This window comes from Haemaphysalis longicornis, unplaced genomic scaffold (assembly GCF_048455015.1).
Source record: "Haemaphysalis longicornis isolate Haplotype H1 unplaced genomic scaffold, Haemaphysalis longicornis Haplotype H1 scaffold_12, whole genome shotgun sequence".
Classification (NCBI taxonomy): Eukaryota; Metazoa; Arthropoda; class Arachnida; order Ixodida; family Ixodidae; genus Haemaphysalis; species Haemaphysalis longicornis.
Window position 1 is genome coordinate 25,555,188 of NW_027526225.1, and position 27,239 is coordinate 25,582,426.

At 46.7% G+C, this 27,239-nt stretch overlaps 1 protein-coding gene and 1 long non-coding RNA gene across 4 annotated transcripts in view; both read left to right on the forward strand.

The window, feature by feature from the left end:
- LOC144162502 (E3 ubiquitin-protein ligase PHF7-like) overlaps positions 1–1,486 on the forward strand; it is a 32,114-nt gene extending 30,628 nt beyond the window's left edge. For all 3 annotated transcript variants that reach the window (XM_077693065.1, XM_077693064.1, XM_077693066.1), the window contains exon 11: positions 699–1,486. The gene's annotated coding sequence lies outside the window, so the exon portion shown is untranslated. The remainder of the gene's footprint in view (positions 1–698) is intronic.
- A 14,654-nt stretch (positions 1,487–16,140) lies between these two features.
- On the forward strand, positions 16,141–25,878 carry LOC144162503 (uncharacterized). The gene is made up of 3 exons (XR_013320682.1): positions 16,141–16,256; positions 18,696–18,798; positions 25,750–25,878. It is a non-coding gene; the product is annotated as an uncharacterized LOC144162503 (long non-coding RNA).
- Positions 25,879–27,239: the final 1,361 nt, after the last annotated feature.

Below are 27,239 nucleotides of genomic sequence, written 5' to 3' on the forward strand. Positions count from 1 at the left end.
CCCCCTTAAGTGGCCGGTGTCGTGTCTGGGAAACATTATGCCTGGAGTACCGTGTGCTTTTGGCACAGGTGGCAGTGTTGGGAAAAAATTGCAGCCGTTCCACTCAATGTGAAAGCTGTCAGAAGTGCAGAGCAGTGATTCTCCATAATGGGCTCTACCGCCGTTATCCGCATACTGCTACCACCCCATGCAATTCAAATTTCCCGCCTTCGCAGTGCTCGCGCGCCCCCTGCCTGAAACTGCGCAACGCCAACGGGAGTTCTGTTCTCTTTGTGCTTCCCTCCCCGCACGTGCCGGCGTTGCACTGCCACATTTTGTGTTTACTATCGTAAAAACCGACCCAACGGGCGTCCTTAACTAACGGAACGCGGGCGCTGCCGGTTAATTACATATATTTTTTTCTCAAATGTACCTGCAGTTTTCTTTGCGCTAAACAACGGAGAGATGTATGACAAGCGCCAGTGTTTCACGAGTTTCGAACGCTTATGACTATATAAACCGCTTGGCTTTCGAAGCCTCTGGGGTACGCCGTGAACGACAGCGTTACCCCGGAACGCCACCTTGGTGCTCAATATACTTGGGTCGAGCGAGCGAGCTCGGACGACAAGGCGAGCGCCTAAAGTGCTCTGCACTTAAAATAGATTTCTTCACGGAGGTGGGCCTGACCAGACGGTGTGTTTACCTTTTGCCGCTCGCAGGTTTCCTGTACACGATGCCTCAACGCGCGAGTTGCTCCAAGCGACCTCCCCATCACAGTGTGGCTGGATGCGTTTTCCTTTTTTTTTTTCGACTTTTTCTTGTCCCTCACCACTGAGGGCTCGACTGATCGAGTTTAAACGGACTGGACCAAGACAGAGGAGAAGGAGAGCTTCGAGGGGGAAGCTCACGCCCACCCAACCACACCAGGCACTTCCGCCCACGGACGTTTCATTGTTCATCTAGTCATGCTCTCGTTGTGCGATGCGGCATTCATGATTCAAGTGCCTGCAGCCTCCGAGCCTGGGACCAGTTTCGGAAAGGGCCGCTTCCTTCCGAATGCCTGGCCGATATCCCTTAAGCAGTGCGGTTACCTCGTGCAAAATACGTTGAGTGAGTAAAAGCGTGAAATAAGTAAAGCGTGGAGTGAGTAAGAGTATGGTGTGACCGGCGTGGTTGACCGCTGGGTGTGGTTCTGCTTTGTTTACTTTAGCAGAGTAGTTGCCGGCGAAGGTCACCGTCTAAATGTGCGTTCAGTAAGTTGCTGCGGTCCTGTTGATCGCGGCAAGCCGCAGGATAGGTGTGACTGTCCGCACACATTGTCCTTTTTGCTTGATCCAATAGAACTGTGTGTTTTCGCTGTTTGAGTGGTGTTTTTAGGCCGGGTAGGCTGAGGGTTTTTTGCGAGGGTTGGTGTTGGTGGCACCGACTGTGCCTTTTTATTAGTGACACAAAAGGTGCCTTGTTGGGGTGCCTCACGTTTTTTATGCAATAAAGAAACCGAAACTCATCTCTCACTTGTCATTTGTCAAGTTTTCGCACAATGAAAGAATCAGACATTTTGTGCCTGTTTCTGAAACTTCAATCGAGTGAAGAAAGCGGGAGCCCGGATAAAGAAATTACTTCTCACTTTTACGTTAGCTTTCTTGTGTCGTTTCTTTTTCTGCAGTCCCTGAATAGAAAGTCTCCATAGCACACATTCCCTGCAATACTTTTCCAGCAGAAAAGGTTGCCGCATAATTTTAACAACTCCCTACAAGTATTCGCACAACCTGTTATCAGAAATAAAAAAAGAAAAGTCATTGTAACTTGTGGTTAAGGGGGCAGACCAGTCTTAGAGCTATTTTTTTATTTAAGAACCAATTTTAATGAAACCGCAGCATTATGGAGTTTTTTTGTGCTGATTTCAAATCTGCGGTTAGACTCTTTTGCAAGTTATTTTTTGAGACGATTAATGATTCATTGCCATTATTTTAGGTCACAATTACAAAATAACCACTGCATACAGAATGGTGATTACCCCGTGGCTAGGCAGACAAGTGACTAAAGAATGCAACGTTGGAAGAACTTTTTTGATTAGCATTTTTGATTATTTTACAACACACTGAACTTCACTTTTTCCACACTCTGCCAGAAATGGCTCAGGGGTGGTGTCAAATGAACACAATAATAATTTCCCAAAGCCTCCATTTGAAAAATTGTTTCCAACATTGTATTTTTTACATGTTTAGCTATCAGAAGCAATCAAAAATTACAGTTCGCACCTGCTGTGGGTGCCGAGATATCCGAGGGCGAAATGCTAGCTTAGCGTTGCAAGAAAAGTGCCGTTTCACCATCGAATTCTGTGCAAACTGAGCTGTAGAGTGCACCTTAAAATGTTATGTACAATAAAATATGGTGCCTTATGAGAAAATTTGCAGACTGGTAGAGAAATGGCCGTGGATGCCGCAAATGCCATTTTCCAGAAAACGATTTTTTGACCGTTTTTCGGCCCCAAACACCCAGATGCCCTTTAAAACCAGTGTAACATGAACCCAGTTGTGGGCCGTAAGTTCGCTCTGTTGCGAGTTCGCAATTCTCATCACTTTGTATTGGTTGCCAACACAAGCGTTGACAAGCATTCATGAGCCCTGCGGTGCTTTAGCGACTCTGAATCACGGAACAGTGATTGTTCGAACGCTTACAATGCCTTAAAAGTAAGCATTTATTTGCACTCTCCAAGCCTGGCTTACCCATTTAGTCATCACAGTAGAAAGCTCTGGGTAGGCAAGGTTTGCCGAACCGGTCGCTCTGGTACGTTAACAACTGTTCAAAGCACATCAAGGCCAGCTTGCCTTTGAAGCTGCTGAACAATCACTTCCCCACAATAATGAGATCAGTGTTATTTTCACTGAGCGCCTGTGTGGCTTTGAAAGCGTGATGATTCACAACGCTCCCTAAAACGAAGCAGCATTGCTGTTTTCGGCGCAACTAAAATGACGTAGACGGTGCTTATCAGCTACTAAAGTCATTGTTCTTCCAAAGTGAGAAATGGACGTTGATCTAGTAGTACTGGTACATAGTAATCTGAAAAATGCAGTCTACTCATTGTGGCTGCAGTGTCTGGAAAGACCAGAGCTATCTCACAGGGAACGTTTTAACATAGTGCTGAATGTCACAGATACACAAGAACAGCTCTTGTTTATGCACCAATTGCCTGCACTTGGTACGTCACAAGTTCGTAACATTCGTTGCTAAGTGATCATTTGAAAACTGCCACAAAAATTCCGTGATTGCAATGCTTTTTACACTTGTGGCTCTGATTGAAAAACAGGTCCTTCGTGTTTTTCTAGATTCCGTGCACATCTGTTTTGGCCTAAAGCCAGGTTGAGCTAAGAGGGAAAGTTTTTAGGCGCACAAAACATTTTTATGTTCTCCCAGCCAGTCGAGGGAACCGTATGTCCTCAGATTTCGGTTTTACACTGAGAAATCTTACTGAAGTAGATGCCTGCAGGTGTTCTTTCTGCCATATGAACGGAGTAAAGGGCTAAGAATTGTCGGAAACGGGTTTTTCAAACAATATTCGTCCTTGTAGAGTAATAAGAGCACTCTACAGTTTCCGTTTCCGTTCGCATGTCTTTAACTGTCATCGTTGCCAAAAATGGTTTTACAGTTAAACCTCGTTATAACGAAATTGAAGGGGCACCGTGATTTGCTCGTTATAGCCAATATTTCGTTATAGACGTAGCCGACATTTACTGCAAATATTATGCATTGTAGTTACCTAAAACAAAAAGCGGGCGAAATAGCATCTTGCTGCACGGCGATAGTTAGTAAAGTAAACACATTCCGGAGGTAAAAAGGAAAAGTCACGAACCTACTTTATTGCAGTTCAAAACTCGTATTTCAAACAGACTTGGCTACGAAGAAGTCCGTAATTGGACATTGATAATTGAACATTGATGCACCTTCCCGATGCGAGCGATGGCTCCCTCAGCTGCGGCCGCTACGTTCACACCATCTTTGCCGCCCTCCTGCGCGCCGAAGTAGCGACGCAGCACGTCCACCGCATCTAGTGCCTCCGACGCCGTCCTTAGCGCTTCTTTTCAAGCCATGTGCAACAGCGCTGACGATGGACTCTCGGTTGCTCACGATGGTGGACAGCGTACTCGTCCACACGTCAAAGTCTCTTGCCACCTTACCACGGAGTGCACCTTACCTTCCTTCGCGCCCGATGCGACGGCTTTTATCATAGCCGTCTTCTGTTCAAGCGTTATAGTCTTTCGCTTTCGCTTCCCGCCTGTCGCACTGGCGTTGTCGGAATCACGCCGGCAGTACGATAAAAGATAAGGCTGAAGACTGTCAAAACCCACACACACACAACTACGCAGCGACGTCGGCGATACGAACAAGGGAAGGGGGGGGGGAGGAGGAGAGGAAGGTGACGCAACCGCGCGCGCCGTGTGCATTGGGGTTCTTCTCGGGCTCACCGCGGATAGTCCGCGGATTCCCCGAAGCCATAGGGATACGTGGAAAAATCGAACGTCGGACTGCTTCTCGGGGAGCCCGCGGCGAGTCCGACACTGTAGATCGAAGGGCCCCATTGTCTGCATGCCGTGCGCAGCGAGAGGAGGGTGGGGGCTTCGCGGGCGCAGCGTACGCACGGCGCGGCGTATTCCGGTTTCGGCGATGCATCACCCACGAAAGGGAGAAAAGGAGGAGTGCGAGAGGGAAAGGCGAAGGGTTGCGGGGCTGTTCTGCCGGCGCACACACTCCCCGCTCTTGGCCCGGCGGCCGGCCGGCAGTGAATACCGAAGCGTGCACCCTTTTCGCTTGCGCCAACCGGCAAGTGTTTCAGTTGCGCGTTGGATTTCGCCTTCTGGGACGGCTGCGCTGATTCAACCACACTCCTAGATCTGGATATTTTAACGAAGTTAAAAGTGCTTCAACTGCGCCTGTGTTGGATTTCGCGTCCCCTTGTGGTGACCGCCGCTGTGCATTTCGAAGTGCTTCAACCGGGTCGTTTGATTACGTTTTACGCTGCAACAGTGTTCTTGGTAATATTACCTAAATACTTTGTCATCCGTGCTGTTTTGCAGTCGCAGTGTAGCGTTCGAAAATTGTGGCGTGAACGGTTGCTAGGCAAGCGTGCATCCACAGTTCACCCTGTGATCGGCCGCCGCTGTGAAAGTCAACCTTTATTATGAATGAATTCCTCGAGTGTGACAAATAGAAATTTAGCCTAATGCCCCATAAAGTTGGGCCTAAGTCACGCTGGGAATACGCGATAAGTATAATCACTTGTAGCCCACCTTGAACATGTTGGTACTCAGATTTTCGGACGATTGCTTTCAACCTTGTCACGATGGTTGCACTTTGTGCCCTGCTTCTTCTTATGCGATCGCACAAACAACCGGGTTGCTTGTTTTGTTTTTTCCTTTATCGTATCTAGCGCTCCGCCAAGACGAAACGGCAGTTGGCACTAAAGTTTTGCCCAGGCAGAATTAGAACTGTCAAATACTCCTGCTCTGATCTTCGCCTCTGACACGCAGGACTACCTTTGCACCGGCTCCTCTTCGCGATCGTGTGTTCACGGGTCTTTTTCTTTTTTGCTTGCAAGCCCCAATGGTGCTAGCACCCACATTTATTTGCGCGTTGGACTATGAAGGCTCCACTGATGACTTACGTTTGTCCACACACACTGACCAAAACAAGCTACAAAGGGCTTTAGTATTCTTACGCTGCAGCATGCTTCAAGGCATGTGATCACAAAAGCACTTAAGTTCACAGCAAATACAGGTTCTCAAATTGACTGAAAAACTGAAACGTAACATTAATATTTACCTAGTACGTGTGCTAGTTCTGCATCAATTGCTAAAAAAAAAAAACCCACAACACATGCTAATGAACTGATCATGAAAAAGTGACGTAGTGAATAGTAAATCTGTCTGCTGAAAACAATTTTTTAATAAAACTACAGATTTGAATATAGATTACATGTTGCAATGTATGGGCATATGAAACAGCAGAAACCAAGTCCCAAAGCTCGAAAATTCTTTATTAAATGCTTTATAACCTCAAATATACATACAACATTTTACGTGCCCATCACGGTTTAGGCCAGGAACATCTTGGCTCAAAACTTTCCACAATTTCTCAGTCAGCACCTGCAACACCAAAAGAAACAAATAAACGCTTCCTTTCACAACCACACCGCAAACGTCAAGTGAATCTAAATTCACAATTGATGGTGTATTTTGTCCCATATATGGCTACATTAATATGTACACAAAAGTTAGTTTAGCCTGCTTTTGAACTATTCTAACTGCTTATTCTGAATTTTTTTTCTACGCGACACCAGAGATCCTTTGCTGATGCAGTCTTGTGTCTAAAACCGCTTTAGTCCCTTCACACCAAACGGTATTTTTGACTTTTTTGAGAATTTGTACAAGGCCAAATAATGGCTTACACTAGTAGGATTAAAGTTCTGAGCTAGACTGCTTTGATCTCTGATCTCGTTAACAAACTGCACTGCCTTTCCCAATAGCTAAGCAAGTGCTTACAGTGTATCTGACAGAACAGCTGTCACGCAATGGCCATACAGGACAACTGGGTCGGTTTATCAGTCAAGAATTATATGAGGGGGCACTAGGCTGAGCCCAACTCATCGCACCACTGCTGCAAAAACAAAGTGGAAAAAGATTCTATTTCGGGGGTTGTAGTTGCCGAGGCCACTATTGGGCTATGAAGCGTGACACAGTGCTAGGTTCGATACATGTTAATCCTGACATTTGGGTTTCTTACCTCGCACTGAAATCTCCACACACGGGCGTTCTCGATTTTTTTCTTTTTGCCTTCACTAAAAAAAAAAAGTCCTTGGGCGCAGCTGCACAATGCTTTAGGAACTGCGGCTGCTGCTCAGGCACAAGTTGGAGCCATTGCTTGACTAGGCACAAATCTACAAGAGTTGAAAACTGATTTCAGCGCAAAGCGGCAAAACAGCACTTTATTAAAAACAAGAGAAGTGGGAAAGACCTTATAACAACACTCGCTAAAGAACGACCTCTTTGAATAAACAGTGTCACTTTGTAAATCGTCAATGCCTGGATAGCATATCCTTCATGCACAAGTATACTTAGTTGCTCCTTTAGACCAACAACGATGGCCAGAGGAAGTCAGGCTGCTGCCTTGCACGCCTTGTACTTGCTGCTTCGACTTAATATTACCATAAGTTAGGAGCCATGTATCTGAAATACCCATCTGTTTGATGCTTTGAACGTGCCATGTAGGTGTTGCCGTGCAGTAATCCTCATTGGACGACGAGAACGAATACAAATTAAATGACTCACGAGCGAAAAATGACGTTACCAAAGTTGATCAGTTCGCTACTCTGGCACCGCTTTACCATTGAGCCAATGCTGTGGACTTGTTTGTAAACAACTTGTAATTTCTCCGCGCCACGTAACATCATTGATAGTGGTTGCCGACTGAAGTAGCGTAGAAAACCGGGCTAGTTGGTGCAGATTCATCTTCGCAGCGCACAAATAACGGGACAAAAAGGAGGATAACACTGGACAACCACTGAACCAAAACTGAATTTTTATTGAAGAGACAAATATAAAGCCATCGAAGGTATGAAAAAAAGATAAAAACATGACACATGAACCCACTATAAGCAACTGTACAGCTCTCAAGTACTGCTCTCTTCAAGATACGCCAATTCTGCATCTAAAAGTGCTAAAGACGAGCGCTAACACACGAGTCAGACATTTTTCGAATTTTATGTGCTTCCACCATACTTCCCTCACCTTTTGTTCATCATGCGAGAACAGTACCATTGTATAAGAAGGAAAAGCGTACAACCACAATCTTTGCAATGGGTGGGAAGAGGGCCAGAAGGCACTCAGGGAACTGGCCAACATCAAAGCGACCACACTTGAAAGGAATGCAATAAACCACATTTAATCTACAAGGAACAAACTGTTTCTCATGTTTCACACCACAGCTGTTTGCTCGGCCCTTATTACTAATATTCTTTTCGATGGCGGGACAGATGCACTTTAACTTAATTTTGGCTGAAAACACCACATTGATGTTATATCTGCTCCCCACTTCTTTCAAGCGGTGAGATACCTCGTGCAGGTACGAGATTACAACTATCTTTTCCTTCACAACATCACAAGCAGGAGACAAGTTTTCTTCACCAAATCCAACAACTGAAGACAGGCCGACCCAATGACTCCGTCACCGTAGCCAGCATTTTTGGGTCCAACTAACTGTTCACCAAAGCTAGACTCAATTAGGTGAAAACAAGACTGAAAACAAAACAAGATGGCTGACCTGAGGCAGTTGACAACAATCCCATATTTTGCAATCCTAGAACGTGCTGATGAAGAGTTCAGTAAAGGCTTCTTCGATCGCCGGCTATAGAGCCAACATACATGATTCTGCTCAAATTTTAACAGGTCCAAAAACTGGATTGCTCTTTCGTTTAGCACCTTGGACATAAAGGTCAGCCTAAATGCGTGACGTTTGAATGCTTTTAAAATGTCTACCATTTTTCTTGTAGGGTCATAGTTTCCACAAAGTACTAGGTAATCGTCAACATACATGAAAATTTTAATTGCCAAACCCTCCAAGTCACGTTCCAATACACGGTCAACATAAGCCAAGAAAATGTCACTAACAAGGTGAGGAACTTTACAACGTCTACAGATTCCAGATCTCTGCACAAAGACACTGTCACACCATCCTACAATACTTGATGCTCAGTAGAAACGCAGAAGCTCCAAAAAGGATTCCACGGAAATCCAGCAACTTTGCATAAACTTAACCTTGCCGTTGTAGACGGTGATACATTCTTTCACAGAGACCAAAACTTGTTCATGCGGAAGGGAGTAGAAAAGGTTTTCAGCGTCAATGCTGAAAGCAGAGCACCAGCCTGGATTACTGCGCGCACAGTAACCTCATTTGCGCGCTGTGAAGATGAAGAGGCTTGCGCAGCGTGCCCTATCCTGGTCCTCTTGCAGTGCAACATCTGCTACCTCAAACACGGAGCTGCGCAGTGGACGCCAGGTCGGCACAAAATTTTGGCACTCGATGGAGCCCTCTGGCCGACTATTCCACTTATGGTCGTCTCCCATCCCTGCGACCGCAGCACCTTCTGCAGCACTGACGTTGATGACTGGATAAGCACCTACGAGAGTGCGAGCGCTCATAACAGGTGGGATGCAACCTTGGGGCTGGCCAACGTAATATTTTACCTCAAGGGCCCAGCCAGACTATTGTTGGTTTGAGACACACGAAGCAGACCTGACAAGCTGGGAAACCTGCAAATTGACATTACGTGAGCTGTTCGGAAAGCTTGTTGGCCGCCAACTAGCCGCGAAGGAACTTTCTTCCCATGCCAAAACCTCGATGGAGTCATCCGTCGCCTATATTCAGGATGGTGTTGCTCTGTGTCACAAGATAGATGCCGACACATCAGAAACTGGCAAAGTAGGCCATGTGCAGAAAGGAATTGCTGATGGCGCTTTCAACCTGCTTGTTTATAAGGACTGCACCAGCACAGACGGCATCATTACACAGTGCAGACCGTTTAAACATCTTGAAAAGGGCCTCGCAGCCTCTGGAAAATGTTTCTTTGGTTATCAACGTAACTAGTTGATGCATTTCCTTTTGTCATTCCCCCCCACTTTAATGCGAAAAGGCGCTGTGGGTACCAAATAAAGAAAGAAAGAAACAAGCGAAAGATCACTGTATTGCCCCACAGTTCACTCGACTGCCTAACACGGCTCCCACATCCTATTACGAGTATACCACTCCACTGGAATGTGCCTTTCTTTGTTCGACGACTTAATTAAAATAGTACGCCGTGAGCTGGAGGCTACGGCTACGGCTGCCCTACGAGCCCTGACCCGTGAATGAACGTCACCTTCCATCTCCCTAATCCATGCGATATACAGCAAGAGCTCGCAAGCCACACCATTCCACGCATTTGTTCTGTAGCTCACCCGAAAAACGCTTTCACTGTTCCTCGTGTCTTAACTGGCCCCATGCCATTTTCAGACACAAAATTCCGAAGAGTGGAGTACTCCTGAAAACAAGCCAATATGCTTCCACTGCTGTCACGGTGGGCATGTGGCCCGCTACAGCTTTCGACATTGCCAGGCTAAGCCTTCGCCTCATCAGACGACTAATCAATGCAGCTCAAGGAGGTAATACTGCACCTGTGACCTGGACGACAGATGTTCTATTAACCAAGGAGTCTAAGCCCAATTTACTAGACGTTACTGTTGATGGTGTTGCAGCCCAGGCTCTCACTGACACAAATGCTCACATCTCTGTAATGAGCTTAACCCTCCGCTGGCATCTCCGCAAAGTTCTGACGCCACCCATGCAAACATTTGTTCGAGTTGCCAATGAGAGCACACCTTCAATTGCCGGAATGCGTACCGCCTGAATATGGATTGCCGACCACGATAGTGTCGTTCTCTTCACCGTCCTTGAAAAATGCCCCAATGACATTATCCTCGGCGTCGATTTTTTCTCGAACCGCTCTCATTGACTGTTCTGCGGGACTTCTCTCTTTTGAATTTCCTTGTGCCAAAAATGCTCAAAAGCACCGTTGTTGTTCCACAGATTATGTCCATTTGCTGTCAAATGCTGTAACATACATGCCCCTGTGATCAAGCCCACCTGTTTCTCACAGTTATTTCTCACCAGATTGTTCGACAAGCCGAGCGGAAGCTACTACAAGCACGTATCCTTGAGTGCCGCCAGAAGCTACGAGCTTTGGAGAAGCAAACCTTCTTTGCACGCCGGCAACTTGAGTATCTTATTCCTGAGGACTTCCCAGATGTGCAGCTGCACGCAAACTTCACCGCTAGCATGGGAGAAGGCCGTCATAGAACGTCGCAAGAGAGGAAACTGCAAGCACTCCAGCCGGACGTGCCACAATGCACCCAAGAGGTCATCAACCTATCTCCGTACACACCGAACGAAGAAGAGGCTAAGGTTTTGTCCCTTGGTTTGAATTTTAACACGGAAGCACCCCCGGAGCCAGGAAAGGTGATTAGTGCGGTCGAACGCGCGGTCGGCCAGCTTCCCTCTGAAGTACGGCAAGAAGCGCGCACCCGTGCTATTGGTGTGCTCTCTGGTTTGCGAAGACATTGTGCAAGACTGCATTTATCGGTAGCGGAGAGGCAAGCCATCAGGAGCCTGCGGAATAACAGCAGTATCGCAATCCTTCCTGCTGACAAAGGCAATGCCATGGTCTTGCTAGATAGCAGTGACTACCACAAGAAGATGTCGGCCCTTCTCGAAGACCAGCAGACATACGCTCCTCTAGCCCGTGACCCAACTAGCAGGTTACAGTCCAAGCTTCAAGAACTGCTAACCAGGCTTTTCAAGCTAGTCCCTCCGCACCACAAGGGCCTCTACTACAGGTTACTGTGCATGAACGGTTCAGCCCTGGCAATCTACGGTCTGCCTAAATTCCACAATCCTGGTGTTCCTCTTCGGCCTATCGTCGACTTATTGAGGTCACCGCTCTACCGACTATCAGGCTACCTTCACCAAGTGTTGAGCCCTCTAGCCGGTAAGACGCCCACGCACATTGGAAACTCGTCCTCTTTTGTTTCGAAGCCGAAGGACGTAACTCTAACTGAAGACGACGTCATGGTTTCGGTCGACGTCAAGTCTCTTTTCACTAGTGTCCCAGTGGATCTGGCAGTAGCCACGTGCGAAGAAGCACTAAACGCGGACATTAGTCTTCCCGATCGCACTCCCTTTCACGTCCCCGAGCTCTGTGAGTTGCTTATGTTTTGTCTGAGCAACACCTATTCTTCTTGCGGGGGAAGCCCCTATCAGCAGACCCATGGCACGGCGATGGGTGCGTCCATATCAGTTACTACGGCCAATCTAGTTATGGAGGCTTTAGAGGGGAAGGTAGTGGCAACCTTCACACTGGCACCGAGGTTTTTCTGCCGCTATGTCGACGACTGTTTTTGTATTTTAAAAAAGCAAGATGTCCCATGTCTTCTGGAGAGCCTCAACGCCCAGAATGTGCATATACAGTTCACCGTGGAGTTCGAGCAAGGCAACATGCTTCCCATTTGTGGATGTTCTTGTTCGCCGCGATGCGGCCGCTCTCTCCTTCTCAGTGTACAGGAAGCGCACACACACGGGTCGTTACTCCAGTTTTGAATCTTGCCACCCTCTCGGCCACAAGACATCCGTTGTGTCGTCCTTGATAAAGCGCGCCGTACGCATCTGCTCAGATGACAGTGCACTGAAATGTGAATTAGGAACGATTCGCCGCGAACTAATCGCCAATGGCTACCCTAAGCGACTTATTTGCCAAACCAAGAATAAGATGGCCAACAACAGGACATTACGAGCACGCGCAGCCATCCCCTACATCCCAGGAATAAGCGAAGCATTGTCGCGCGTCTTTTCAAAATACGACATGCGCATTGCCCATGTACCAACCAGCGAGCTGCGCGATGACTGAAAGAGCACCAACGTGATGTAAGAAATCATAATCACATGACGAATGCCATTGCGGAGCACGCGCACAAACATTCCCACAAGATTGACTGGGAGAACACCGCAATTTTAGGTAAGGAAAACAACACATCATCTCGGCGTCTGCTAGAGTCACTTTTTATCCCATCAACGCCAGCCACAATGAACCGGACGGATGGGACTTTGCCTCCCGTCTACGCATGCTCTCTACGTCATGTGCTGCCTATATAATTGACGACGATGGCTTGTCTTACGTAGTGAACAAGGAACCCGTATGTGGTTCCGAAACGTCAATATATTTTTATTCTTGGTCAGTGTTCGCTTTTCTTTTGCAAGTTATTATATGGTCTTCCCTATTACAGATGCGCTACTTCTGTGAAACGTCACTCTGCCACACATCATCATTACTGTGGTAGGGAACCAAACCTGCCTTCCCTTTCAGTTTTTCAACTTCAGTTTCACACGTCAAGTCCTTCCCAAGGGGATTTCGCTTGCAATGCTGTGCCCTTTCTGCCATGAATGCTAGCACCCCTGCAGATTTACCTTCTGCAGTGCAGGTGTCCCATCAAGCACCATCAGTCAAGGCAGTGGCTGCTTCAGACCTTCCACCGGATCATACCGCCGATCTCCTTCGTCTTCTGGATTCCTGCAAGGACATCTTCGACTTAGTCAACCATCCACCAACCCAAACTTCTGCAGTCACCCATCATATGAACACCAACGATGCTTCACTAGTGTACAGGTGGCCCTATTGCGTATCACTTGCTGAACGACTCGTCATCACCCGCCGCGGTGGCTCAGTGGCTAAGGCGTTGCGCTGCTGAGCACGAGGTCGCGGGTTCGATTCCCGGCCGCGGCGGCCGCTTTTCTGATGGAGGCGAAAAGCAAAAACGCCCGTGTGTACGAGATTTCGGCGCACGTTAAAGATCCCCAGGTGGTCTAAATTAATCCGGAGCCCTCCACTACGGCACGCCTCATCGCCTGCGTTGCGTCGGCGCGTTAAACCCCACAATCAATCAATCAATCAACGACTCGTCATCCAAAAGTTAAAAAAAAATGCTCAGTAAGGATACAGTCAAACCATCTTCCAGTCTGTGGGTGTCTCCAGTCGTGTTGGTCAGAGAAAAAGATGGGACGTAGCGCTACTAGATGGATCATGCTAACTTAACTATTATGAAGGAAGGCCTTATACAGTGGGATTTCATTGATACAATTCTGCATAATACGTTTTTCTTTTCATTCCAAGCCAAAATCCCTTAGAAATAATGCATTTTCGTGCATTTTATAGGATCACATTTTTGCCAGAAATTGGATAATACGACCACGAAATTGAACCTTGACCATTTTTAGAAACCTTACATTTATGCTCCGGTATACTAGCTCAAACCCCATGTCAACAACACATGACCTGCATGGCAGCGCCGGTTCTGCGACAAAAACACTGCTGCCGGGTGTGGGCGCTCTGTTCAATGAGGATGATATGTGAGGCGAGGCACTTTGCCATCTAGTGAAACATATCATAATCACAGAGTTTCTCAGTTTGATCATAATCGAGGAAGAAGGTTCCAATGCTCTTGGCAGGCGGCGACTTCCCTCCCCAACTTCTCGCCATGCTCTGTGCTTCCCGCTCCGTTCTTTGTTCTCTTTCTGCGCTGTTCCTGTGTTCGGTGGTGTTGCTTATGAGGCTATTTTTGTTGTTGTTCTATTTGACTAGTCTTGTTCTCCTTAGGCTGCCTTGTTGCTGTGCGGGGTGTGCTGCCAGGCTTGTGGAAATGTCGAGGAAACGGAAGGCACTCAGTATAAAAAGAAAAAGTGGGAATTGTACAGAAATTGGAAGAAAACCCGAAGAGGAAATGCGTGGATTTGGCACACAAGCTCGGTTTGCCAGTGTCAACGCTCAACACTATTGCCGGTCAGCAAGAGGTACTTCAAAAGAATCTGCAAGTTTCCGGCCCTGATGCGAAACAAGCACAAGGTGCGAAGCATGACCAAATGGAAGACATCCTGCTCACATGGTGGGAGGAAGTTAGAGCGGCAGGATGAACGCCGATAGGTCAGTACTACGCGAAAAAGTTGACAACACTGCGCTCTCCTTGGGCATTGAGGACTCCAAAGCGTCTGGTGGCTGGCTTCACCAATTCAAGGCACAACGTGAAGTGTCATACAGAACAGCATCCGCGCAAGTGAAAAATACCAGCAGCTTTTTTTTTATTTTTACATTTCCGGAGAATTTTCTCCCAGACTTCAAAAAGAAAGTGCAGCACAAATTTACCAGCTACTCCACTGTTGCTCAATAAAATTAAGTTGCTGACGGAGAATGCAGATTTTTCTCCTTTTTTTTAAACAAACTCTTTGGATAATACGATTTTCACATAATGCTTTTTATTTCCCGGTTCCCCTGAAAAACGTATCAACGAGATTTCACTGCACATGATACATAGACAAGATGTGGCTGGCAACTTGTGAAGGGAGGTAACTTCGTGCAACCAAAGCCTGATTAGTCATGCTAATTCCTCCTATATTTCAATATGGTCTAACACCAGCTACCCCACTTCGGCAGAGCCAGTGGGGAACATTTCAACACTACTGTCACTGTGTACTGCAGAACGAACATCCATCGCGCATTTAAAAACCCTGCATACGAAGCTGCATCGCGCAAAGTTGTTCTATGGCCACTGAATGTCCTCGCTGAATGTCAAGGAAGCGTCCTCACCAACGCGCTTTCGCGTCGTCTATCAGCGGGTTCGTATGTATACAAGCGTTTAAAGCAAGAACGGTAAATATATTACTACGCCCTTCAAGCACATGTCGGCAAAATACGATTACTTCGCCGCGTTCGCAGGATTGAGCCGCACAGTAGAGACCACAGTCGTAGCATACTAGCAGGAATGAACGCATCGTACGGCTTCTTCCACGTTTCGTCACCCCGTGACTACAGTTTACCTCAACACCAATTTATAACGCACGCCCTTAAAGAGCTTACACTATAAAAAGCGCTACAACCTTTCTGGTAACCTTGAGTGAATGTAGAAGCGTAGCCACCGCGCACATCACGTCGTAGCTAGCGCCGACTTCAATGCGAACGCGGTCGTCGACGCGGCTACGTGAACGTACCGCTGACAGCCTCAAGGAAAGTGTATTTGGGGGCTCTAGAACAACGTATTTAAATTTAGCCCATATTTGCGAATAACAAATGATTCCTTGAGTGCTTTAGTTACATTGTCATTCAGAATGTGCCCAGCCAGTTATGTCCAACATACGGAGAGCGCACGGCGTTTGCAGTACACGGACAGGTATATAATTACCCGTCCCTCTTGACACCAGCCCTTAAAAAATATCTTACCTTTCGTTTATGACGCAAAAAGACGCAGAGGAGAAAGCAGCAGGTTTCGTTATCTACAAGAAATCGGTGTTGGCTTGCGCTTTGAAACTCGTACACAAAAGACAAGTGGCTTCGGCTTGACGTGGCTTGACCAGTGTTGCTTTTGACTTGCGCAAAATTAAATCTACTAAAATCCTCTGTTACACAACTTTTTATTCTGTTACCTCCGGAAATAACAGAACACGAGCGGCTGTATTTAGCTGGTTGTGTGACAGAGTTTTTTAGTTGAATTAAGTTTGCACAAGGCAAAAGCAACACTGGTCAAGCCACGTCAAGCCGAAGCCACTTGCCTGTTGTGTACGAGTTTCAAAGCGCAAGCCAGCATCGATTTCTTGTAGATAACGAAACCTGCTGCTTTCTCCTCTGCGTCTTTTTGCGTCATAAACGAAAGGTAAGAGACTTTTTAAGGGCTGGTGTCAAGAGGGACGGGTAATTATATACCTGTCCGTGTACTGCAAACGCCGTGCGCTCTCCGTATGTTGGACATAACTGGCTAGGCACATTCTGAATGACAATGTAACTAAAGCACTCAAGGAATCATTTGTTATTCGCAAACATGGGCTAAATTTAAATACGTTGTTCTAGAGCCCCCAAATACACTTTCCTTGAGGCTGTCAGCGGTACGTTCACGTAGCCGCGTCGACGACCGCGTTCGCATTGAAGTCGGCGCTAGCTACGACGTGATGTGCGCGGTGGCTACGCTTCTACATTCACTCAAGGTTACCAGAAAGGTTGTAGCGCTTTTTATAGTGTAAGCTCTTTAAGGGCGTGCGTTATAAATTGGTGTTGAGGTAAACTGTAGTCACGGGGTGACGAAACGTGGAAGAAGCCGTACGATGCGTTCATTCCTGCTAGTATGCTACGACTGTGGTCTCTACTGTGCGGCTCAATCCTGCGAACGCGGCGAAGTAATCGCATTTTGCCGACATGTGCTTGAAGGGCGTAGTAATATATTTACCGTTCTTGCTGTAAACGCTTGTATACATACGAACCCGCTGATAGACGACGCCAAAGCGCGCCGGTGAGGACGCTTCCTTGACATTCAGCGAGGACATTCAGTGGCCATAGAACAACTTTGCGCGATGCAGCTTCGTATGCAGGGTTTTTAAATGCGCGATGGATGTTCGTTCTGCAGTACACAGTGACAGTAGTGTTGAAATGTTCCCCACTGGCTCTGCCGAAGTGGGGTAGCTGGTGTTAGACCATATCGAAATATAGGAGGAATTAGCATGACTAATTAGGCTTTGGTTGCACGAAGTTACCTCCCTTCACAAGTTGCCAGCCACATCTTGTCTATGTATCATGTGCAGTGAAATCTCGTTGATACGTTTTTCAGGGGAACCGGGAAATAAAAAGCATTATGTGAAAATCGTATTATCCAAAGAGTTTGTTTAAAAAAAAGGAGAAAAATCTGCATTCTCCGTCAGCAACTTAATTTTATTGAGCAACAGTGGAGTAGCTGGTAAATTTGTGCTGCACTTTCTTTTTGAAGTCTGGGAGAAAATTCTCCGGAAATGTAAAAATAAAAAAAAAGCTGCTGGTATTTTTCACTTGCGCGGATGCTGTTCTGTATGACACTTCACGTTGTGCCTTGAATTGGTGAAGCCAGCCACCAGACGCTTTGGAGTCCTCAATGCCCAAGGAGAGCGCAGTGTTGTCAACTTTTTCGCGTAGTACTGACCTATCGGCGTTCATCCTGCCGCTCTAACTTCCTCCCACCATGTGAGCAGGATGTCTTCCATTTGGTCATGCTTCGCACCTTGTGCTTGTTTCGCATCAGGGCCGGAAACTTGCAGATTCTTTTGAAGTACCTCTTGCTGACCGGCAATAGTGTTGAGCGTTGACACTGGCAAACCGAGCTTGTGTGCCAAATCCACGCATTTCCTCTTCGGGTTTTCTTCCAATTTCTGTACAATTCCCACTTTTTCTTTTTATACTGAGTGCCTTCCGTTTCCTCGACATTTCCACAAGCCTGGCAGCACACCCCGCACAGCAACAAGGCAGCCTAAGGAGAACAAGACTAGTCAAATAGAACAACAACAAAAATAGCCTCATAAGCAACACCACCGAACACAGGAACAGCGCAGAAAGAGAACAAAGAACGGAGCGGGAAGCACAGAGCATGGCGAGAAGTTGGGGAGGGAAGTCGCCGCCTGCCAAGAGCATTGGAACCTTCTTCCTCGATTATGATCAAACTGAGAAACTCTGTGATTATGATATGTTTCACTAGATGGCAAAGTGCCTCGCCTCACATATCATCCTCATTGAACAGAGCGCCCACGCCCGGCAGCAGTGTTTTTGTCGCAGAACCGGCGCTGCCATGCAGGTCATGGGTTGTTGACATGGGGTTTGAGCTAGTATACCGAAGAATAAATGTAAGGTTTCTAAAAACGGTCAAGGTTCACTTTCGTGGTCGTGCCATCCAATTTTTAGCAAAAATGTGATCGTATCAAATGCACGAAAATGCATTATTTATAAGGGATTTTGGCTTGGAATGAAAAGAAAAACGTATTATGCAGAATTGTATCAATGAGATCCTACTGTATAAGGCCTTCCTTCATAATAGTTAAGTTTGCATAATCCATCTAGAAGCACTACGTCCCATCTTTTTCTCTGACCAACACGACTGGAGACACCCACAGACTGGAAGATGGTTTGACTGTATCCTTACTGAGCATATTTTTTTAACTTTTGGATGACGAGTCGTTCAGCAAGTGATACGCAATGGGGCCACCTGTACACTAGTGAAGCATCGTTGGTGTTGATATGATGGGTGACTGCAGAAGTTTGGGTTGGTGGATGGTTGACTAAGTCGAAGATGTCCTTGCAGGAATCCAGAAGACGAGGGAGATCGGCGGTATGATCCGGTGGGAGGTCTGAAGCAGCCACTGCCTTGATTGATGGTGCTTGATGGGACGCCTGCACTGCAGGAGGTAAATCTGCAGGGGTGCTAGCATTCATGGCAGAAAGGGCACAGCATTGCAAGCGAAATCCCCTTGGGAAGGACTTGAGGTGTGAAACTGAAGTTGAAAAACTGAAAGGGAAGGCAGGTTTGGTTCTCTACCACAGTAATGATGATGTGTAGCAGAGTGACGTTTCACAGAAGCAGCGCGTCTGTAATAGGGAAGACCATATAATAACTTGCAAAAGAAAAGCGAACACTGACCAAGAATAAAAATATATTGACGTTTCGGAACCACATACGGGTCCCTTGTTCACTACGTAAGACAAGCCGTCGTCGTCAATATATAGGCAGCACATTACATAGAGAGCATGCGTAGACGGGAGGCAAAGTCCCATCCGTCCGGTTCATTGCGGCTGGCGTTGATTGGATAAAAAGTGACTCTAGCAGACGCCAAGATGATGTGTTCTTTTCCTTAGCTAAAATTGCGGTGTTCTCCCAGTCTATCTTGTGGGAATGTTTGTGCACGTGCTCCGCAATGGCATTCGTCATGTGATTATGATTTCTTACATCACGTTGGTGCTCTTTCAGTCGTCGCGGAGCTCGCTGGTCGGTACATGGGCAATGCGCATGCCGTATTTTGAAAAGACGTGTGACAATGCTTCGCTTATTCCTGGGACGTAGGGGATCGCTGCGCGTGCTCGTAATGTCCTGTTGTTGGCCATTCTTGGCTGTAGTACCTTATTCTTGGTTCGTCAAATAAGTCGCTTAGGATAGCCATTGGCGATTAGTTCGCGGCGAATCGTTCCTAATTCACGTTTCAGTGCACTGTCATCTGAGCAGATGCGTACGGCGCGCTTTATCAAGGACGACACAACGGATGTCTTGTGGCCGAGAGGGTGGCAAGATTCAAAACTGGAGTAACGACCCGTGTGTGTGCGCTTCCTGTACACTGAGAAGGAGAGAGCGCCCGCATCGCGGCGAACAAGAACATCCACAAAAGGGAAGCATGTTGCCTTGCTCGAACTCCACGGTGAACTGTATATGCACATTCTGGGCGTTGAGGCTCTCCAGAAGACATGGGACATCTTGCTTTTTTAAAATACAAAAACAGTCGTCGACATAGCGGCAGAAAAACCTCGGTGCCAGTGTGAAGGTTGCCACTACCTTCCCCTCTAAAGCCTCCATAACTAGATTGGCCGTAGTAACTGATATGGACGCACCCATCGCCGTGCCATGGGTCTGCTGATAGGGGCTTCCCCCGTAAGAAGAATAGGTGTTGCTCAGACAAAACATAAGCAACTCACAGAGCTCGGGGACGTGAAAGGGAGTGCGATCGGGAAGACTAATGTCCGCGTTTAGTGCTTCTTCGCACGTGGCTACTGCCAGATCCACTGGGACACTAGTGAAAAGAGACTTGACGTCGACCGAAACCATGACGTCGTCTTCAGTTAGAGTTACGTCCTTCGGCTTCGAAACAAAAGAGGACGAGTTTCCAATGTGCGTGGGCGTCTTACCGGCTAGAGGGCTCAACACTTGGTGAAGGTAGCCTGATAGTCGGTAGAGCGGTGACCTCAATAAGTCGACGATAGGCCGAAGAGGAACACCAGGATTGTGGAATTTAGGCAGACCGTAGATTGCCAGGGCTGAACCGTTCATGCACAGTAACCTGTAGTAGAGGCCCTTGTGGTGCGGAGGGACTAGCTTGAAAAGCCTGGTTAGCAGTTCTTGAAGCTTGGACTGTAACCTGCTAGTTGGGTCACGGGCTAGAGGAGCGTATGTCTGCTGGTCTTCGAGAAGGGCCGACATCTTCTTGTGGTAGTCACTGCTATCTAGCAAGACCATGGCATTGCCTTTGTCAGCAGGAAGGATTGCGATACTGCTGTTATTCCGCAGGCTCCTGATGGCTTGCCTCTCCGCTACCGATAAATGCAGTCTTGCACAATGTCTTCGCAAACCAGAGAGCACACCAATAGCACGGGTGCGCGCTTCTTGCCGTACTTCAGAGGGAAGCTGGCCGACCGCGCGTTCGACCGCACTAATCACCTTTCCTGGCTCCGGGGGTGCTTCCGTGTTAAAATTCAAACCAAGGGACAAAACCTTAGCCTCTTCTTCGTTCGGTGTGTACGGAGATAGGTTGATGACCTCTTGGGTGCATTGTGGCACGTCCGGCTGGAGTGCTTGCAGTTTCCTCTCTTGCGACGTTCTATGACGGCCTTCTCCCATGCTAGCGGTGAAGTTTGCGTGCAGCTGCACATCTGGGAAGTCCTCAGGAATAAGATACTCAAGTTGCCGGCGTGCAAAGAAGGTTTGCTTCTCCAAAGCTCGTAGCTTCTGGCGGCACTCAAGGATACGTGCTTGTAGTAGCTTCCGCTCGGCTTGTCGAACAATCTGGTGAGAAATAACTGTGAGAAACAGGTGGGCTTGATCACAGGGGCATGTATGTTACAGCATTTGACAGCAAATGGACATAATCTGTGGAACAACAACGGTGCTTTTGAGCATTTTTGGCACAAGGAAATTCAAAAGAGAGAAGTCCCGCAGAACAGTCAATGAGAGCGGTTCGAGAAAAAATCGACGCCGAGGATAATGTCATTGGGGCATTTTTCAAGGACGGTGAAGAGAACGACACTATCGTGGTCGGCAATCCATATTCAGGCGGTACGCATTCCGGCAATTGAAGGTGTGCTCTCATTGGCAACTCGAACAAATGTTTGCATGGCGTCAGAACTTTGCGGAGATGCCAGCGGAGGGTTAAGCTGATTACAGAGATGTGAGCATTTGTGTCAGTGAGAGCCTGGGCTGCAACACCATCAACAGTAACGTCTAGTAAATTGGGCTTAGACTCCTTGGTTAATAGAAGATCTGTCGTCCAGGTCACAGATGCAGTATTACCTCCTTGAGCTGCATTGATTAGTCTTGTGGTGAGGTGAAGGCTTAGCGTGGCAATGTCGAAAGCTGTAGCGGGCCACATGCCCACCATGACAGCAGTGGAAGCATATTGGCTTGTTTTCAGGAGTACTACACTCTTCGGAATTTTGTGTCTGAAAATGGCATGGGGCATATTGGTGGGGACCAGTTAAGACACAAGGAACAGTGAAAGCGTTTTTCGGGTGAGCTACAGAGCAAATGCGTAGAATGGTGTGGCTTGCGAGCTCTTGCTGTATATCACATGGATTAGGGAGATGGAAGGTGACGTTCATTCACGGGTCGGGGATAGTAGGGCAGCCGTAGCCGTAGCCTGCAGCTCACGGCGTACTATTTTCATTACGTCGTCAAACAAAGAAGGGCACATTCCAGTGGAGTGGTATACTCGTAATAGGATGTGGGAGCCGTGTTAGGCAGTCGAGTGAACTGTGGGGCAATACAGTGAGCTTTCGCTTGTTTCTTTCTTTCTTTATTTGGTACCCACAGCGCCTTTTGGCATTACAATGGGGGGGAATGACAAAAAGAAATGCATCAACTAGTTACGTTGATAACCAAAGAAACATTTTCCAGAGGCTGCGAGGCCCTTTTCAAAATGTTTATATGGTCTGCACTCTGTAATGATGCCGTCTGTGCTGGTGCAGTCCTTATAAACAAGCAGGTTGAAAGCGCCATCAGCAATTCCTTTCTGCACATGGCCTACTTTACCAGTTTCTGATGTGTTGGCATCTATCTTGTGACACAGAGCAACACCATCCTGAATATAGCCGACGGATGACTCCATCGAGGTTTTGGCATGGGAAGAAAGTTCCTTCGCGGCTAGTTGGTGGCAACAAGCTTTCCGAACAGCTCACGTAATGTCAATTTTCAGGTTTCCCAGCTTGTCAGGTCTGCTTCGTGTGTCTCAAACCAACAATAGTCTGGCTGGGCCCTTGAGGTAAAATATTACGTTGGCCAGCCCCAAGGTTGCATCCCACCTGTTATGAGCGCTCGCACTCTCGTAGGTGCTTATCCAGTCATCAACGTCAGTGCTGCAGAAGGTGCTGCGGTCGCAGGGATGGGAGACGACCATAAGTGGCATGGTCGGCCAGAGGGCTCCATCGAGTGCGAAAATTTCTGTGCCGACCTGGTGTCCACTGTGCAGCTCCGTGTTTGAGATAGCAGATGTTGCAATGCAAGAGGACCAGGATAGGGCACGCTGCGCAAGCTTCTTCATCTTCACAGCACACAAATGAGGTTACTGTGCGCGCAGTAATCCAGGCTGGTGCTCTGCTTTCAGCATTGACGCTGGAAACCTTTTCTACTCCCTTCCGCATGAACAAGGTTTGGTCTCTGTGAAAGAGTGTATCACCGTCTACAACGGCGAGGTTAAGCTTATGCAAAGTTGCGGGATTTCCGTGGAATCCTTTTTGGAGCTTCTGCGTTTCTACTTAGCATCAAGTATTGTAGGATGGTGTGACAGTGTCTTTGTGCAGAGATCTGGAATCTGTAGACGTTGTAAAGTTCCTCACCTTGTTAGTGACATTTTCTTGGCTTATGTTGACCGTGTATTGGAACGTGACTTGGAGGGTTTGGCAATTAAAATTTTCATGTATGTTGACGATTACCTAGTACTTTGTGGAAACTATGACCCTACAAGAAAAATGGTAGACATTTTAAAAGCATTCAAACGTCACGCATTTAGGCTGACTTTTATGTCCAAGGCGCTGAACGAAAGAACAATCCAGTTTTTGGACCTGTTGTTAAAATTCGAGCAGAATCATGTATGTTGGCTCTATAGCCCGCGATTGAAGAAGCCTTTACTGAACTCTTCATCAGCACGTTCTAGGATTGCAAAATATGGGATTGTTGTGAACTGCCTCAGGTCAGCCATCTTGTTTTGTTTTCAGTCTTGTTTTCACCTAATTGAGTCTAGCTTTGGTGAACAGTTAGTTGGACCCAAAAATGCTGGCTACGGTGACGGAGTCATTGGGTCGGCCTGTCTTCAGTTGTTGGATTTGGTGAAGAAAACTTGTCTCCTGCTTGTGATGTTGTGAAGGAAAAGATAGTTGTAATCTGGTACCTGCACGATGTATCTCACCGCTTGAAAGAAATGGGGAGCAGATATAACATCAATGTGGTGTTTTCAGCCAAAATTAAGTTAAACTGCAGCTGTCCCGCCATCGAAAAGAATATTAGTAATAAGGGCCGAGCAAACAGGTGTGGTGTGAAACATGAGAAACAGGTTGTTCCTTATAGATTAAACGTGGTTTATTGCATTCCTTTCAAGTGTGGTCGCTTTGATGTTGGCCAGTTCACTGAGTGCCTTCTGGCCCTCTTCCCACCTATTGCAAAGATTGTGGTTGTACGCTTTTCCTTCATGATACAACGGTACTGTTCTCGCACGATGAACAAAAGGTGAGGGAAGTATAGTGGAAGCACATAAAATTCGAAAAATGTCTGACTCGTGTGTTAGCGCTCGTCTTTAGCACTTTTAGATGCAGAATTGGCGTATCTTGAAGAGAGCAGTACTTGAGAGCGTTTGTCTGTACAGTTGCTTATAGTGGGTTCATGTGTCATGTTTTTATCTTTGTTTTATACCTTCGATGGCTTTATATTTGTCTCTTCAATAAAAATTCGGTTTTGGTTCAGTGGTTGTCCAGTGTTATCCTCCTTTTTGTACCGTTATTTGTGCGCTGCGAAGATGAATCTACACCAACTAGCCCGGTTTTCTACGCTACTTCAGTCCGCAACCACTATCAATGCTGTTACGTGGCGCGGAGAAATTACAGGTTGTTTACAAAAAAGTCCACAGCATTGGCTCAATGGTAAAGCGGTGCCAGAGTAGCGAACTGATCAACTTTGGTAACGTCATTTTTCGCTCGCGAGTCATTTAATTTGCATTCATTCTCGTCGTCCAATGAGGATTACTGCACGACAACACCTACACGGCACGTCCAAAGCATCAAACAGATGGGCATTTCAGATACTTGGCTCCTAACTTATGGTAATATTAAGGCGAAGCAGCAAGTAAAAGGCGTGCAAGGCAGCAGCCTGACTTCTTCTGGCCATCGTTGTTGGTCTAAAGGAGCAACTAAGTATACTTGTGCATGAAGGATATGCTAACCAGGCATTGACGATTTACAAAGTGACACTGTGTTTATTCAAAGAGGTTGTTCTTTAGCGCGTGTTGTTATAAGGTCTTTCCAACTTCTCTTGTTTTTAATAAAGTGCTGTTTTGCCGCTTTGCGCTGAAATCAGTTTTCAACTCTTGAGGATTTGTGCCTAGTCAAGTAATGGCTCCAACTTGTGCCTGAGCAGCAGCCGCAGTTCCTAAAGCATTGTGCAGCTGAGCCCAAGGACTTGTTTCTTTTTTTTTTTTTAGTGAAGGCAAAAAGAAAAAAATCGAAAATGCCCGTGTGTGGAGATTTCAGTGCGAGGTAAGATACCCAAATGTCAGGATTAACGTGTATCGAACCTAGCACTGTGTCACGCTTCATAGCCCAAGAGTGGCCTCGGCAACTACAACCCCCGAAATAGAATCTTTTTCCACTTTGTTTTTGCAGCAGTGGTGCGATGAGTTGGGCTCAGCCTAGTGCCCCCTCATATAATTCCTGACTGATAAACCGACCCAGTTGTCCTGTATGGCCATTGCGTGACAGCTGTTCTGTCAGATACACTGTAAGCACCTGCTTAGCTATTGGGAAAGGCAGTGCAGTTTGTTAACGAGATCAGAGATCAAAGCAGTCTAGCTCAGAACTTTAATCCTACTAGTGTAAGCCATTATTTGGCCTTGTACAAATTCTCAAAAAAGTCAAAAATACCGTTTGGTGTGAAGGGACTAAAGCAGGTTTTAGACACAAGACTGCATCAGCAAAGGATCTCTGGTGTCACGTAGAAAAAAAATTCAGAATAAGCAGTTAGAATAGTTCAAAAGCAGGCTAAACTAACTTTTGTGTACATATTAATGTAGCCATATATGGGACAAAATACACCATCAATTGTGAATTTAGATTCACTTGACGTTTGCGGTGTGGTTGTGAAAGGAAGCGTTTATTTGTTTCTTTTGGTGTTGCAGGTGCTGACTGAGAAATTGTGGAAAGTTTTGAGCCAAGATGTTCCTGGCCTAAACCGTGATGGGCACGTAAAATGTTGTATGTATATTTGAGGTTATAAAGCATTTAATAAAGAATTTTCGAGCTTTGGGACTTGGTTTCTGCTGTTTCATATGCCCATACATTGCAACATGTAATCTATATTCAAATCTGTAGTTTTATTAAAAAATTGTTTTCAGCAGACAGATTTACTATTCACTACGTCACTTTTTCATGATCAGTTCATTAGCATGTGTTGTGGTTTTTTTTTTTAGCAATTGATGCAGAACTAGCACACGTACTAGGTAAATATTAATGTTATGTTTCAGTTTTTCAGTCAATTTGAGAACCTGTATTTGCTGTGAACTAAGTGCTTTTGTGATCACATGCCTTGAAGCATGCTCCAGCGTAAGAATACTAAAGCCCTTTGTAGCTTGTTTTGGTCAGTGTGTGTGGACAAACGTAAGTCATCAGTGGAGGTTTCATAGTCCAACTCGCAAATAAATGTGGGTGCTAGCACCATTGGGGCTTGCAAGCAAAAAAGAAAAAGACCCGTGAACACACGATCGCGAAGAGGAGCCGGTGCAAAGGTATATAGTCCTGCGTGTCAGAGGCGGAGATCAGAGCAGGAGTATTTGACAGTTCTAATTCTGCATGGGCAAAACTTTAGTGCCAACTGCCGTTTCGTCTGGGCGGAGCGCTAGATACGATAAAGAAAAAAACAAAACAAGCAACCCGGTTGTTTGTGCGATCGCATAAGAAGCAGCAGGGCACAAAGTGCAACCATCGTGACAAGGTTGAAAGCAATCGTCCGAAAATCTGAGTACCAATTAGTTCAAGGTGGGCTACAAGTGATTATACTTATCGCGTATTCCCAGCGTGACTTAGGCCCAACTTTATGGGGCATTAGGCTAAATTTCTATTTGTCACACTCGAGGAATTCATTCATAATAAAGGTTGACTTTCACAGCGGCGGCCGATCACAGGGTGAACTGTGGATGCACGCTTGCCTAGCAACCGTTCACGCCACAATTTTCGAACGCAACACTGCGACTGCAAAACAGCACGGATGACAAAGTATTTAGGTAATATTACCAAGAACACTGTTGCAGCGTAAAAGTTAATCAAACGACCCGGTTGAAGCACTTCGAAATGCACAGCGGTGGGTATCACAAGCGGACGCGAAATCCAACACAGACACAGTTGAAGCACTTTTAACTTCGTTAAAATATACAGATCTAGGACTGTGGTTGAATAACAGCGCAGCCGTCCCAGAAGGCGAAATCCAACGCGCGAATGAAACACTTGCCGCTTCACATGGAGGAAAGAAATGGGTATTCACTGCCGGCCGGCCGCCGGGCCAAGAGCGGGGAGTGTGTGCGCCGGCAGAACAGCCCCGCAACCCTTCGCCTTTCCCTCTCGCACTCCTCCTTTTCTCCCTTTCGTGGGTGATGCATCGCCGAAACCGGAATAC